Raw genomic sequence first — 14,381 nt, 5'->3', positions numbered from 1 at the left:
GTGTTACCAAAAACTCCTGGAAAAGATTGTCTGTGTTGCAAAATTGTTTGCACAACTCTACTAATATAATTTTTAGCTTAAAAAGAGATTAAAGATCATTCACAGATGAGTACATACATCAAACTGTCAAAGGTATTGATAACATTTCTCTTTTTCAATATGCATATATTATGTGCAGCTATATAGCATGGTGCTCACAATGGTATGATCTTGTCACAAGGAAACAGACACTTCAATACTTGTCATATTAGCATTCATTCTACATTTTAGCATTTAATTAAAATGCTTTTTGGGGAGGATGCACATATTATATGCTCAACAAGATGATTAAATACCTCCAGCAAACTGAATCTTTTGCTTCCTTTCCAAGATAGCACATGTATAGTTTCCAATTCTCACTTGGGATTCTTTCATTATCTTCGTCTCTTAAGTATTCCAAACAAGAAGCCTTAAGCAATAGACAAAGTGTCTAAATAAGGAATAGCGATCATAAATCATAGCCTTACCAAGTGGAATAGGATTAAAATAGGATTTTAATTACAAACATGTTAATATAACCCTATGGGTATATAAATACAGACTCTTTTGCAGACATGAGAGGAGATGGTTAGGCAACTCAAATCCATGTCCATTTTACAGTTACCAGCTAAAAATATGAACATTTTAATATCTATGTTGTTTGGTTCAAATAAACATTTTTTATCTAGTCTCTGCTTTTTCTACCTGCTGAGTGGATCTAACTAACCTACATAAAATCGCCTCAGTTACTACTGCTTTGTATTTTCTTTGTGATACATACAGTAGCACATCAAATGTACTTGAACACATACACATACACAAAAACACCAAAGAAAATATTATCTTAATGCCAGGTTAAGAAATACATTTTCAGTGTGATGCCTGGACATTTTAACATTACACCTTTGTGAGAACTAAACACTACCGGGAGAGGAGGGAGGGCCATGGAAGGAGCTTGGCAGGCTTTCAGTCTGTCCAGTTGATATCCACTTAGGTCCTCAAAGGGGCTGGATGTGGACTGCTTGTTGAAATAAGTGTGATTCAGTATTTTTTTTTATAAGTTTCATTGAAACAAACAATATAAAAATCAAGAAAACCTCACAAAAGATAAGCTATTAATAATATTAAATTAAACTAGAAATAAAGCAATACAACTATCAATTTAATAGCAAAATCTAATCAAGATAGCAAACAAGTTAGTCTCAACTTTGGATTGTAGTAAAATCACATTTGTCATATCAAAGTAATACCAAAACTAATAAATCCTTATAAATTCTAAGAGGGAGTGTAAGGAGGAAGTTGGCCAAGTTGGCCTAACTAAGGAATTTTCCCAAAATCAAATCTTGGAGCTGATTAAATAACTTAATTCTGAAATCAAATTATCTATGTCTGAACGAATTATATGTCTCAGAGCCATTTACAAAGCTTCCTTGTTAGTTTAAAACTCCTATGGTGGCTAACCCTTTCTTCCCTCTCTCCCCCATCATAAGGATATCATAATAGCCACTTTAACAGGACATTCTTAATAAACAAAAGTTTCACATGTTCTATTTACCAGAAATGTCAAATGATAATCTCTCAGGGCTTCTAAATATAGAACACACACTAATGATTAATCTAATAAGAGATGATTTAGGGCTGTTTAAACCTGGGGAATTTCTTTATGGTGCCTTACCCATAAGGACTTTTTGGGAGTTCATACACACATACATGCCGCCAGCCACACTTTCACACCCTAAGATTAAGAATATAAAAATATTCAGACATCTCCCAGCTAATAAAAATAGATTAAATGAAAATAAGTTACTTAAGGTGACAGGGGGATTGCAAATTCTTTAGCTTTTGCAGTCTTCTCTATAGAGTATGAGCTGGTACCACAGTCAAAGAGCCAGATGGTTATGTTCTACTGGCACAACTCTACTCACTAGTGTACCCAGGGGTGCTGGAACAATTTGTATATTGGGGATGCTGAGAGCCATTGAACCAATCTGTGAATCCTGTATATAAGGGAAACCACTTCAAGCCAGGGGGTGCGGAAGCACCCTCAGCACTCCTAGTTCCTACACCAATGAGTGGGCCCTCAGCTTTAAGGAGCAAGAAAAGGTTTGCAAGATATTCATCTGAATACAGTGAATGGAGCCAAGGGGGACCTAGTGAGATACAGATCATTATTATACAGTACACAGTATTATAATATGCCGGGGGACGGGGGGTTAGTTCTGAATTATGCAGGACATATTGTATGTTTGTTACCATACACACCTAATTTCTTGACCAAATCACCACATGTGAAAGGAAACAATCACATTTTTCTAGTTTTTTAATATAGTTTGACAAGTATGGCTATGAAAGCTGTAGCTCATAATTTTATATTAGTGAACAAGGTTGAGATACTATAATATCCTGTCCTAATGCGATCTATTATGGTACTCTTATTTCCTGCTTCTGTTATCTGCCTACTGCTGTAAAGTTCACGCACCAGTGCTGCTGTTGTTGCTTTTGAATACAGTTATGTATTGCTGACCGTTCTTTCTGTTTGATTTGTTTTTTGATGATAAATGCATGTCTGGAGGCAGTCACTAAACTTTAATTTGACTGAACAGATCATATCTGAAAATCACAATTTTGCTAGAGCATTGTTGAAGAGTAAGCAATAATTTCACACCTATCCATACATACAAGCTGTTTATTGGTTTTCTTCAATATAGACTCCAATATTTTAACTTGTATTTATTGCAGTGTTCACATATATTATCATCAGTACTACTAAAAATGACTAGGTAAATGGAAAAAATACTATGTTTACCCAAAGATCATTTGATGTTGGGGAAAAACACATGTTCATTCAGGGGATACCATTTTCCCTGAATAGTTCACATAATGCACATAAGTAGTTATTTTGCATGTGTTAAGAGATCTAAAAAAAGACAGTATTATGAATGTACATTCTCAGGTTTCCCTTTCTAAAAGTCCTTCATAACCGAACCTTTATTCCTTTGCTTGAAAGCCTTGTCAATACACACACACACACACACACACACACACACACACACACACACGGCCCAATTTTCATGCTGCACTGGTGTAACTATTGATGTCAGCAAAATCACTTGATTTACCATTGTATTAAGTGGTCTACCTCTTCTTTCCTCATTGCTCTCTCCACTCATCTTGCACTGGCTTCCTTTCTTCCTGTAACGGCATTGGCACCGTGCCTGCAATCATTCAGTCTTTTTCACAGCACCCACCTCTGGCAGGCACTCCCTTTTTGGTTGCATGTGAGCCTGTGTTTTTTTTCAGTTCTTACAATAGGGTGGCAAACGCCTCTTACAAGCACTCTCCACCCCCGCACCCAGCCAATGTTTTTTCAGCAGGCCTTCAACAACTCAGCCTCCAGCCAAGTCATACACACTGTCCCGCCTTTGGGGGTATACAGTCTCCAGCTCTTTCTCATGGCCCTGCTATGGGACTGTAGCACTCAGGCTTCCTCCCCGGAGACACTGTCTTCTTTAACAGCCCAACAGGGGCCCATCTCAGTACCCTCAGTTGCTGTCCTTTCGGCAGCTCTCCCTGGGCTCAGTCTTCAACCATACCAGCAGGACTCATCACAGTATTTGGCTAGGGTCTGGGCTCAGTCCCCTGGGCTCAGCCTGCCTCCACAGACCTGTCCATGGTCCTGCTGCTCTTCCAGCCATCCAGGCACCCATTCTTTGGCAGACTTCCCTAGGCTCAGTCCTGTGTGCAGTGAGCTGCACACAGTCCTCTGCTCTTCCAGCCAACCAGCCACCCAGATTTCCCTCTTCAAGCTCCAGGCAGCAACTGACTGCTGTGCCTCTACTGGTTCTCTTTATGTGCTCCTGGCCACTGATTGGTCGCTCCAGCAGCCCCTCTGATTGGCTGCTCTCCTGCATCCACTCTAGGCAGCCTGGAGGGCTTCTCTTCTGCTCTTTTCCCTGCCTCCAGCAAGGGGCCTCTAGGCCTAGTCCACCCCATCACAATACCCCTGCACATCATCTGGTCATTGATAATGCAGGAACCTTCCAAAATGTGTTTTAAAGATTCATAGAAGGATGATTAGATCATCTAATCTGACCTACTGTATATCACAGGCCATTATATTTCATCAAGATTACTTCTATATTGAGCTCAATAACTTGTGTTGGGCTAACGTATATATTTCGGGCATCTAATCTTGATCTGAAGACATCAAGAGATTAGAAAAATCATTTCTGCTGTGGTTTGTTCCAATGGTTAATTACCCTCACTGTTTAAAATTTGTGGCTTTTCCTGCCTCCTGGAAAAGCCTGTCTTATCTTCCTCCATTCTCAGCTCTCCAGGTCATTTGTGAAAGTTACCCAAACCATATGTTTTCTCATGTCTAGCTTTTTGTCTCTGTGACAGAATACACCCCTATATTCACAGCCTATCCACTTCTGTCATAGTCTTTGCACAAAGTATGTCTTGTGAGGTGTTATCTGTAAACTCATAATTTGCTGGTCATTATTGCCCTGGTAAAATGTGTGTCAACATTGCATGTGAAGTTATAAGATATCCCTGTGTGATGTTATTAAAACATGTCCCAAACCCCACAGCATTGCCCAAACAGAAATTGGCAAAGTAGTTTGTCCTAAAAAAAGGAACGTGTGTTTTGCTTAATTTGCATCTTAGCAGTAAAAAGAATCATCAAGCAGGAAGGGAAACAAAGAAAGCTCAAACAGGTGAGAAAAAAACCAACAGGGAACATCCTCCCACATAGATTCTCCATCTCCTGGTGCCCAGCTGGAAATGTTTTTCAAGAGAGGTACTGAAACTATAAAAAGGAGGGATGAACACTCCCAAAGCACCCCCCTCTCTCTGCCTATCGTATTCACAGCACCTGAAGGACAAAGGAAGAATTTGTTGGACTCTGGGATAGGGGTTCTGACCCAGATGGCTTGGTCAATGAGACTGGTCAAAGCATGTGGTGAAAAACTTTTCTTGAATCTTACATAGTTTGTTAAGTTAGGCATTAATAAGCATTTTATCTTTGTTTTTCTTGTAACCATTTCTGACTTTTAAGTCTCATTACTTTCAGTCGCTTAAAATATCTTTCTTTGTAATTAATCAACTTGTTTTATCTAATCCAGTGTGTTTAAATTGAAGTGTCTGGGTAACTTCATTTGGGGTGTGCATATTATCTTCTTAAAGGAATAACAGACTTAATATAACTTGTACTGCCCAGGAAAGGGCTGGGCAGTACAGGACATACAGGTCTGGGGGGAAATCTCAGACTGGGGGTGTGTTGGGGTCACTCTGCTTTATAACTAAGGATGGTGAGAGCCAGAGCATAACCCAAGTGTGGCTGGCAGGCTGCAGTTACACACAGACACTCAGGGTGTGGTCTGCATGCTGGAAGGTTGTTTATGAGAGGCCCAGGTGGGAGCTACTTCACCAAGCATTGTAAGGCGTTGTAAGGTTGCAGGGCAGGGGTGATACAGCTGCTTATTAGTCTGGACTGTGCCCTGATACATCACCGTCTCCATCTACAGTTAGTTGTTACTTAATCTTGCAAAGGATTTTGGGAATGTGTTTTACAAAATAAGGGCCAGATCGTGAAAATCTTTCCCACGTTAATAATTCTATTGATTTCAGGAGCATTCAACATTTGACTTAAATGGGACTTGAGGGAATACTCATGGGAGTAAAGCTTGCAGGCTTAGGCCCTAAATGTGGTATAAGTACTTAAAAGGGAAACTATCAAAGGGACAGATTTGACTGGCTCTTGTGCAGTTGCACATTCAAAGTGTGGTGGTGGCTGAAGGAGCATCCTTCCCTCCTTTTCACAGCATGTTTAAGGGCCACGTGGCACAGTAGGCTCTGAAATCAAGGGAGTGTAGGATTGCCCTGTCTCTACTCCCTATTCCTCATGGGCACACAGCATCCCAAAGGGAACAGGGAGATGCTCCTTTGGTCAGCATTGAGCAGAGGTGAGGGGCGCAAGTGACCCTTTGTTCCAGCTACTGACCCCCATGAATGTAGTACCAAGCATAGCATCTGTGTGTACCTGGGAGCCTTGCAGTGCTCCATCTGGGGTGCTGCAGCTCCAAAATGTTCCCTTATTGATTGCGCATCAATTTCACAATCTTGCTCAAAGTTATTAAACATAAAATCTGAGCTTTCTTGAAAGCTGTCGTATGTTGCAGAATTTCCAGCACTGTGTTTTTTATAAATACCACCAGTAAGATAGATACGGTAGGTGACCAGATAGTAAAAACTGGAAAATACTGCCGATCTCCTGTCAGCGTGTTCATGCACTGGTTTGCTTACTATCATATTTAATTATGTAATGAACTTGGAAGTCATTTTTAATACTTTTGGGCTATAGGAAGCTATTTTCTAAAAGCAAATATATTGTTGTGCAGAAATATGCACTGTTTTTATCCATGCTACACCTGTTTGGGGAGCAATATAAAACTTTGTGTCCCAAGGCTATCAATCCTTCTCCTTTCCTAAGCAATAAATCCACTTAAAACAATATGAAGAGTTCAAAGGGGGCTATATGGCCTCATGGCCACAGGAAGTGATTTCAGACATAGAAGCAGTATTGATTATAATCTGGTTTGAGACACTTACATGATGGTATTGGGCAAGTCTCTTCAGCCATCTTGTGTATTAGTCAGGCAAGCTAGAGAGCAAGGTAAAAGCAATATATCACTGAAATCAGGTGCTGTATCTGAGCAGAGACCTCCTGGGTACATACATTTCCAAAAATATTGGATGAATCATTTTATAGCCACTTAATGGAAGTCCAGTAATATCATACATGAAATGTTGTACCTATCCAGTCTAAAACCAAGGACTGTCTATCCTATTTACTAACTTGCCAAGACACATTCCCAACAGATTCCCAAAGTGATCTTTCATATACCAGGAATAATCATAAATTTTAAACCACTCAGCGATCAAAAAGGAGTTCCTCCCAAACAATGCCAATCTTTTGTCTGTGGTACAGGCCTCAAATACTGTATTTATTGTATGAAAAGTTCATGCCATCTCCAGTAATCGGCATTTGTTCAGTTTGTACTTTTCAGAAAGTTCTGAAATATTATTCCACCTTCCAAAAATATTTTCCAGCATAACATCGTGCATTTTTCACCCACCTGACAACTGAGCAAGCAAAATGTAGAGGGTCACATTAGGAATTTGTGTCAATGTAGTCTGTCACATGACAGAAGTATGGGCCAAATTATACAATGGTCAGGCAAAAGTACATTAGCATTCTGAGAAGAGGAACGGCATAATTGAGACTGGAAATCTATGCTGATGTCTGGTAGGTAGAGAGTGGCCATTCACCTGGCCATCACCAACTACTTAGTCCTCTCCTTACCACCCTTTAGGTAATGCTGGCCTATGGTCAAATGAAGACCTCTGTGAAGAAGGTCAAATCAGGAGTGAGTACACCCTGTACATATCGTACTGTCTTTCACACCTCCTTTCATTGAATGATCCCTGAGAACTGAGAGCCTCCTGTGGTTACAAGTTCTTAGGGTCAGACCTGCCTAAAGAATGGGCTTCACTAGGCTGTCAGGACAAAAGTAATTGCTATAATGTGGTGATGTTTGCTAAAATAAGGTTATCCCTTGTCTTCTGAACCCAGCTTGTAATGGTGAGGCACAGAACAGCATGAATGTAGCTGGTTCAGGCTGGTTGATATTCCTGCCTGAGTTATTCACCTGCCCTAATATATATACCTCAGAAATGAATTTCCTTCAATGAACTGTAATGTTGCGGTTGCCTTAAAAATTGGTGTCAGCAGCTCTTTGTTTTAAGCCCTCTTGTAATCTATTAATCATGTTATGGATGCTGTTTTATGCATGTACATTTAGGGCAAGGCTATTTATGGTATTCAAAAATTAATATGCTTTTAAAGTTTTTGATAGTGCAGAGCTCAGCATTTTGGGTTTCCTTTTCACTTTTCTACATGCACTGTCAATTAGTTTGTTAACCAGATGCAACCTTTAGTTGAGTTCTTAGTGGGTATTAAAAATAGCTTGTTATGCGGTGGACATGTGTCTCTGTTTGTAATTTGTTCTTTGCACATACTATACCATCTAGTAACCAGTTGCCTTTTTGTAGAGCAAAGGTAACCTGTGGGCTTAAGTAAAAACTGCCTGAAGAAATAGTTCAAGGTCTAATCCTACAGATAAACAACATCCTCCTGATATTTAAGAAGCTTAAGTTCAGATTTCTAAACACAATACCTGAGATCATGAATCATCAATAGAGTATTTTTTATCCAATCTAAATCTTTTTCTTTGTAAATCCTAAATAACCTCCTCACTCCAACCCAATATATAGACAAGGATTTAATGTGGCTTTGACTGAAAATGCATCATATCTAATTATGATCAGGTTCCCAACACATACATGAGAAACTGAATTATTCCAGTTGTGCCTTCCTTGCTGATGCCTGGATCAGTTTAAAGTTTTCTGCAAGTAAATAAAGCAGACCATAGTGGATATTGTATTATTAGGTATTAATAACCTAATGGGCCAAATTCTCAAGATCTTACTCCTTACTCAGACAAAACTCCCATTGACTCAAATAAAGACTAAGAAAGAACTTCAGGACTTGATCCTATAATAAACAACACTTTCCATCCAAGGATTTATCATAGAAATGTAAGGCTGGATGGAACCTCTAGAGTACATCTAGTCCAACACCCTGCACTTAAACCATCCCTGACAGATGTTTGTCTAGCCTGTTCTTAAAAAACTCCAGTGACAGAGATTCAATAAACTCCCTAGGTAACCTGTTCCAGTGCTTAACTATCCTTATGCTTAGAATGTTTTTCCTAAAATCTTCCATTGCTGCAGATTAAACCTAGGACAATTAAGCCCATTGCTTCTTGTCCTACCTTCAGGGGACGTGGAGAACAATTGTTCACCATCTTCTTTATAAGCCCTTAACATATTTGGAGGCTGTTATCAATTTTCTCTTCTGTATACTAAACATGCCTACATCTTTCAACCTTTCCTTGTAGATCATGTTTTCTAAACTTCTTTTCATTTATGTTGCTTTCTTCTGGACTGTCTCCAATTTGTCCACAACTTTTTTAAAGTATGGTGCCCAAATCTGGACACAGTACTCCAGCTGAGGCCTGACCTGTGCCAATTAGAGCAGAACAATTACCTCCCATATCTTACATATGACACTCCTATTAATACATCCCAAAATGACATTTGCCCAATCTGCAACAGCATCACATTTTTGACATATTCAATTCATGACCCACTACATGCTCCCCAATCCTTTTCAGCCATACTAATGCCTAGCTAGTTATTCCCCAGAGCAATTATCCAATTTAGCAAGATAATTTTGAATTCTAATCCTGTCCTCCAATGTGCTGCAACCTCTTCCCAGGTCTGGTATCATCTGCAAGTCTTATAAGTATACTCTTCATTCTGTCATCCAAGTTGTTAATTAAAATATTGAATATTACCAGTCTCAGGACAGACCCAGTACCCCTTTCCTTGACAAACTGCTCTTTGATATGTTTTTGAAACCAGCTGTGAATCCACCTTATAGTTGATCTTGCATCCGAAGAAGTGGGTATTCACCCACGAAAGCTCATGCTGCAAAACGTCTGTTAGTCTATAAGGTGCCACAGGATTCTTTGCTGCACCTTATAGTTATTTCCCCCAAACCAGAGATTCTTGAACACTTTTTGCTGATCCCCACCTTCAGAGATTCATGTCACATATGCACCCCTTTCTTTCTAAGAAACAGTATTTCCAGGAATGCCGGGGATCCAGGAGCCCATCCCAGCCAGGGTGCCTGCTGCTCTGTGGCTTGTGAGTATCACTTCCCTTGGACACGCTCCGGGTAGGCTGTGCCAGCAGGATACAGACAGCTGAGTTGCATCCCTGTCATCATGCCCCTGTCTGCATTCATAGGCTGCAGGCTCCTCTGGCCCTGGTGTGATCCCCAGCAAGGTGGCGCATGTGCATCATCCTCTGGAGAGGCGAAGGAGCAAGAATGGGTCCCTCCTCACCTCCCGTGCTGGGAAAGGTCACACCCCGTCCCTCCTCATCCATCCCTTCCTCCTCTTTGTTCTTCCAGTCTGGCAGAAGCAGCAGGAACTACAACAGGTCCTTGCACCCACCCCTTCCAATAACCTCATCATGCACCCCAGGTGGGTGTGCCCCACAGTTTGAAAACCAAATGGTCTAGACCATTTTTTCTCTAGTTTGTTTACGTGAATGTCATGTGGGACTCTATCAAAAACCCTACTAAAGTCAAGATATATATCACATCTGCAGCTCCCCCCCTTATCCACTAGGCCAGTTACCCTATTAAAGAAGGCAATTAAATTGTCTTGGTATGGTTTGTTGGCTGTTGTTCACCACCTTATTAACTGCTAGATGCTTACATATCAATTCTTTAAGAGTGTGTTCCAGTATCTTTCCAGGTATTGAAGTTAGGCTGACTGGTTGGTAATTCCCCAGGTCCTCTTTGTTTCCCTTTTTAAAGATAGGTATTATGCTTCCCCTTCTCCAGTCTTCTGGGACTTCATCCATCCTCCATGAGTTCTCAAAGGTAATTGCTAGTGATTTCAAGATTGTGTTGGCTAGTTCCTTAAGTGCTTTAGAGTGAATTTCATCAGGCCCTGCCAACCTGAATACACCTAACTTACCTAAATAATCTTTAACCTATTCTTTCCCTATTCTGGCTTGTGTTCCTTCACCCATGTTGTTAATAATATTAATTGTGACCAGATACTTAACACAATTAAACCTTTTTTAGTGAAGACTGAAGCAAAAAAGGCATTAAGCCTTTCACCTGTCTCTGTGTCATCCATTATTTGCTCTGCTTACACACCAAGTAATGAAAATATTCTCACTTTCCTTTGTCTCCTTCTTATGTGTAGTGCATTTATAGAATGTATTAATATGTTAAACAAATATTAAGGGCCAGACACTAACAGGCCCTGATACAGGGGTCTTGGCTGGGGAACACAAGGCGTCTCTCACCTAGCGTGGACAGCCAAGGGCCTGTCACAATTGCAGACCCAAGGCCTGGGAGGGAGTTCAGGGACTGCTCACTTTTAGTCAACACACAAGAGCAACAAGAGGAAGTGGGGCCAAGGCAAGTGGACCTGTTACATCAAGGGTAGCTGGCTGCACTAAGCTACAGGATGGTGTGGCCTGTATAATCCTCCCTGCCACTCTGGGAAGGATTGTGCCTCCATGTACTAGAAAGTCCTTCCTCCAAGAATTACCAATGGTGTGGTGCACCTCTACAATGCGCCCTAGCTTAGTCTGTGTCTTAAAACCACAATTTAGACCTGTACAGTCATAGAGAAAAAGATGAGATATGCCTTAAAACAGTTCTAAGTGAAGAATGTGTAACTTGTATTGATTCTAGCTACAAAAAAAATCAGACCCCTATAGATTAAATGGCTTAAGTAATTCCATCATTACTGGATTTTAATGTGTTGATAGAAACTCTGTCATTCATTTATTTTCTAATGCATGCAAAAAAATGTATCAATTATAATTATGCCTGTGTGCATGTACAAGTCTTTAAATACAACATTAGTTAACCTGTATTAACTACATATTGGATAGGGACTTCGCTACAAAAATAAATTATGAAGAAAAGTCATAGAAAAAACTACTTTAGGAAATTCATACACAATACAGAACATTTTCAAACATGCAGGAAAAAGAGAGAGTCCATCAAGGTGCCAGGAAGAAGTGAGATTTTTTTATAAAGGGAATAAAATCCTCTTCTTCTCCAGCATTAAGAACAGGTTACAATGGAAGGAAGTGATGGCTGTCAAGCAAAATTTCATTAGAATTTTTTCCCCAGCCCTATTACATTCCAATCAGCCATAAGTGTAAAGTACATACCTTCTGGGAAAAAGACTGCCCTTGGATTATTACAGAAATGTTAAAATATCTTTTAAGGGCACAGATTGGAAGGTTTCAGAAGAGTGGGGTGGACTGTTTCCAGACCTGGGACCATATTCCACCAAAAAGCACATTAGTGCTATTTTCTTTATTATCCATGATGGGTTCATAATACTAATATAAGCAACATGACTTATTGAACTACTGTATCCTACAGTCTTCAGAGAGAAGTAGTATGTATAGAGCAAGAGAGAGACAGAGAGAGTCCCTATAATGATTATTCAATGTGTTATATAAGAACATAGGAACATAAGAAAGGCCGTACCGGGTCAGACCAAAGGTCTATCTAGCCCAGTATCTGTCTACCGACAGTGGCCAATGCCAGGTGCCCCAGAGGGAGTGAATCTAACAGGCAATGATCAAGTGATCTCTCTCCTGCCATCCATCTCCATCCTCTGACGAACAGAGGCTAGGGACACCATTCTTACCCATCCTGGCTAATAGCCATTTATGGACTTAGACACCATGAATTTATCCAGTCCCCTTTTAAACATTGTTATAGTCCTAGCCTTCACAACCTCCTCAGGTAAGGAGTTCCACAACTTGACTGTGCGCTGCGTGAAGAAGAACTTCCTTTTATTTGTTTTAAACCTGCTGCCTATTAATTTCATTTGGTGACCCCTAGTTCTTGTATTATGGGAATAAGTAAATAACTTTTCCTTATCCACTTTCTCAGCATCACTCATGATTTTATATACCTCTATCATGTCCCCCCTTAGTCTTCTCTTTTCCAAGCTGAAGAGTCCTAGCCTCTTTAATCTTTCCTCGTATGGGACCCTCTCTAAACCCCTAATCATTTTAGTTGCCCTTTTCTGAACCTTTTCTAGTGCTAGAATATCCTTTTTGAGGTGAGGAAACCACATCTGTACACAGTATTCAAGATGTGGGCGTACCATGGATTTATATAAGGGCAATAATATATTCTCAGTCTTATTCTCTATCCCCTTTTTAATGATTCCTAACATCCTGTTTGCTTTTTTGACCACCTCTGCACACTGCGTGGACATCTTCAGAGAACTATCCACGATGACTCCAAGATCTTTTTCCTGACTTGTTCTAGCTAAATTAGCCCCCATCATGTTGTATGTATAGTTGGGGTTATCTTTTCCAATGTGCATTACTTTACATTTATCCACATTAAATTTCATTTGCCATTTTGTTGCCCAATCACTTAGTTTTGTGAGATCTTTTTGAAGTTCTTCACAATCTGCTTTGGTCTTAACTATCTTGAGCAGTTTAGTATCATCTGCAAACTTGGCCACCTAACTGTTTACCCCTTTCTCCAGATCATTTATGAATAAATTGAATAGGATTGGTCTGAGGACTGACCCTTGGGGAACACCACTAGTTACCCCTCTCCATTCTGAGAATTTACCATTAATTCCTACCCTTTGTTCCCTGTCCTTTAACCAGTTCTCAATCCATGAAAGGACCTTCCCTTTTATCCCATGACAGCTTAATTTACGTAAGAGGCTTTGGTGAGGGAACTTGTCAAAGGCTTTCTGGAAATCTAAGTACACTATGTCCACCGGATCCCTCTTGTCCACATGTTTGTTGACCCCTTCAAAGAACTCTAATAGATTAGTAAGACACGATTTCCCTTTACAGAAACCATGTTGACTATTGCTCAAGAGTTTATGTTTTTCTATGTGTCTGACAATTTTATTGTTTCAACTAATTTGCCCGGTACCGACAATGTGATTTTAATTCAGTTTAGCAAGGAGGAGTTGTCTGTTTGTATTCTGTGTTTTGAGATGGACACAAACAAAAGCCAGGAAATTCACTGATCAGATCTTGTGATTATAGGGTGACCAGATGTCCCGATTTTACAGGGACAGTCCTGATTTTTGGGTCTTTTTTTATATAGGCTCCTATTACCCCCCACCACCTGTCACAATTTTTCACACTTGCTGTCTGGTCACCCTATGTGATTAAAAGGATCTTAAATTATTTCAGAATTTTATCCACCATATGTTCTACAATATGCACATATGCTATAAAAGACCGAATTAAAGATAGAGCAGCCCTTAAATCCTAATTCTGTGCTTTGGTCCACTTGCATTCCAACTTTATTATTAGGGATGGGTGAACTCGTTTTGTTTAATTTCAAACCCATTCAAACTTAGTAGTTTTGAAAGTTCATTGAATACATGAATTCTCTTGGATTCACAGCCTGGTTTGGAGAAACTGTGGAGGCAGAGAGAAAAATCTAATTAACAAGTAGGGTGAAAATGGAGCAGAGAAAAGGGAAAAGTGTAGTTAAAAAACAAATAGTGAGTTAAATTCTACGCTCAGTTACACTGGTATAAATCTTGAATAGCTCCACTCACCTCAAAGGAAGTAATCAGGATTTACACCACAGCAATGGGGAGGTGAATTTAGCCCAGAATATATCCCCCGTGTATATG

At 40.0% G+C, this 14,381-nt stretch overlaps 1 long non-coding RNA gene across 1 annotated transcript; it reads right to left on the bottom strand.

Moving 5' to 3' along the window:
* Positions 1 to 515: 515 nt before the first annotated feature.
* Positions 516 to 3,826, bottom strand: LOC120399125. Its single transcript, XR_005594973.1, has 2 exons — positions 3,138 to 3,826; positions 516 to 1,039 (listed from the first exon to the last, which is right to left on the bottom strand). It is a non-coding gene; the product is annotated as an uncharacterized LOC120399125 (long non-coding RNA).
* Positions 3,827 to 14,381: the final 10,555 nt, after the last annotated feature.

This window comes from Mauremys reevesii, linkage group 2 (genome assembly GCF_016161935.1).
Source record: "Mauremys reevesii isolate NIE-2019 linkage group 2, ASM1616193v1, whole genome shotgun sequence".
Lineage (NCBI taxonomy): Eukaryota > Metazoa > Chordata > Testudines > Geoemydidae > Mauremys > Mauremys reevesii.
Note: the sequence above shows the minus strand (reverse complement) of the source record. Positions and strands in the feature narration are given on the sequence as shown.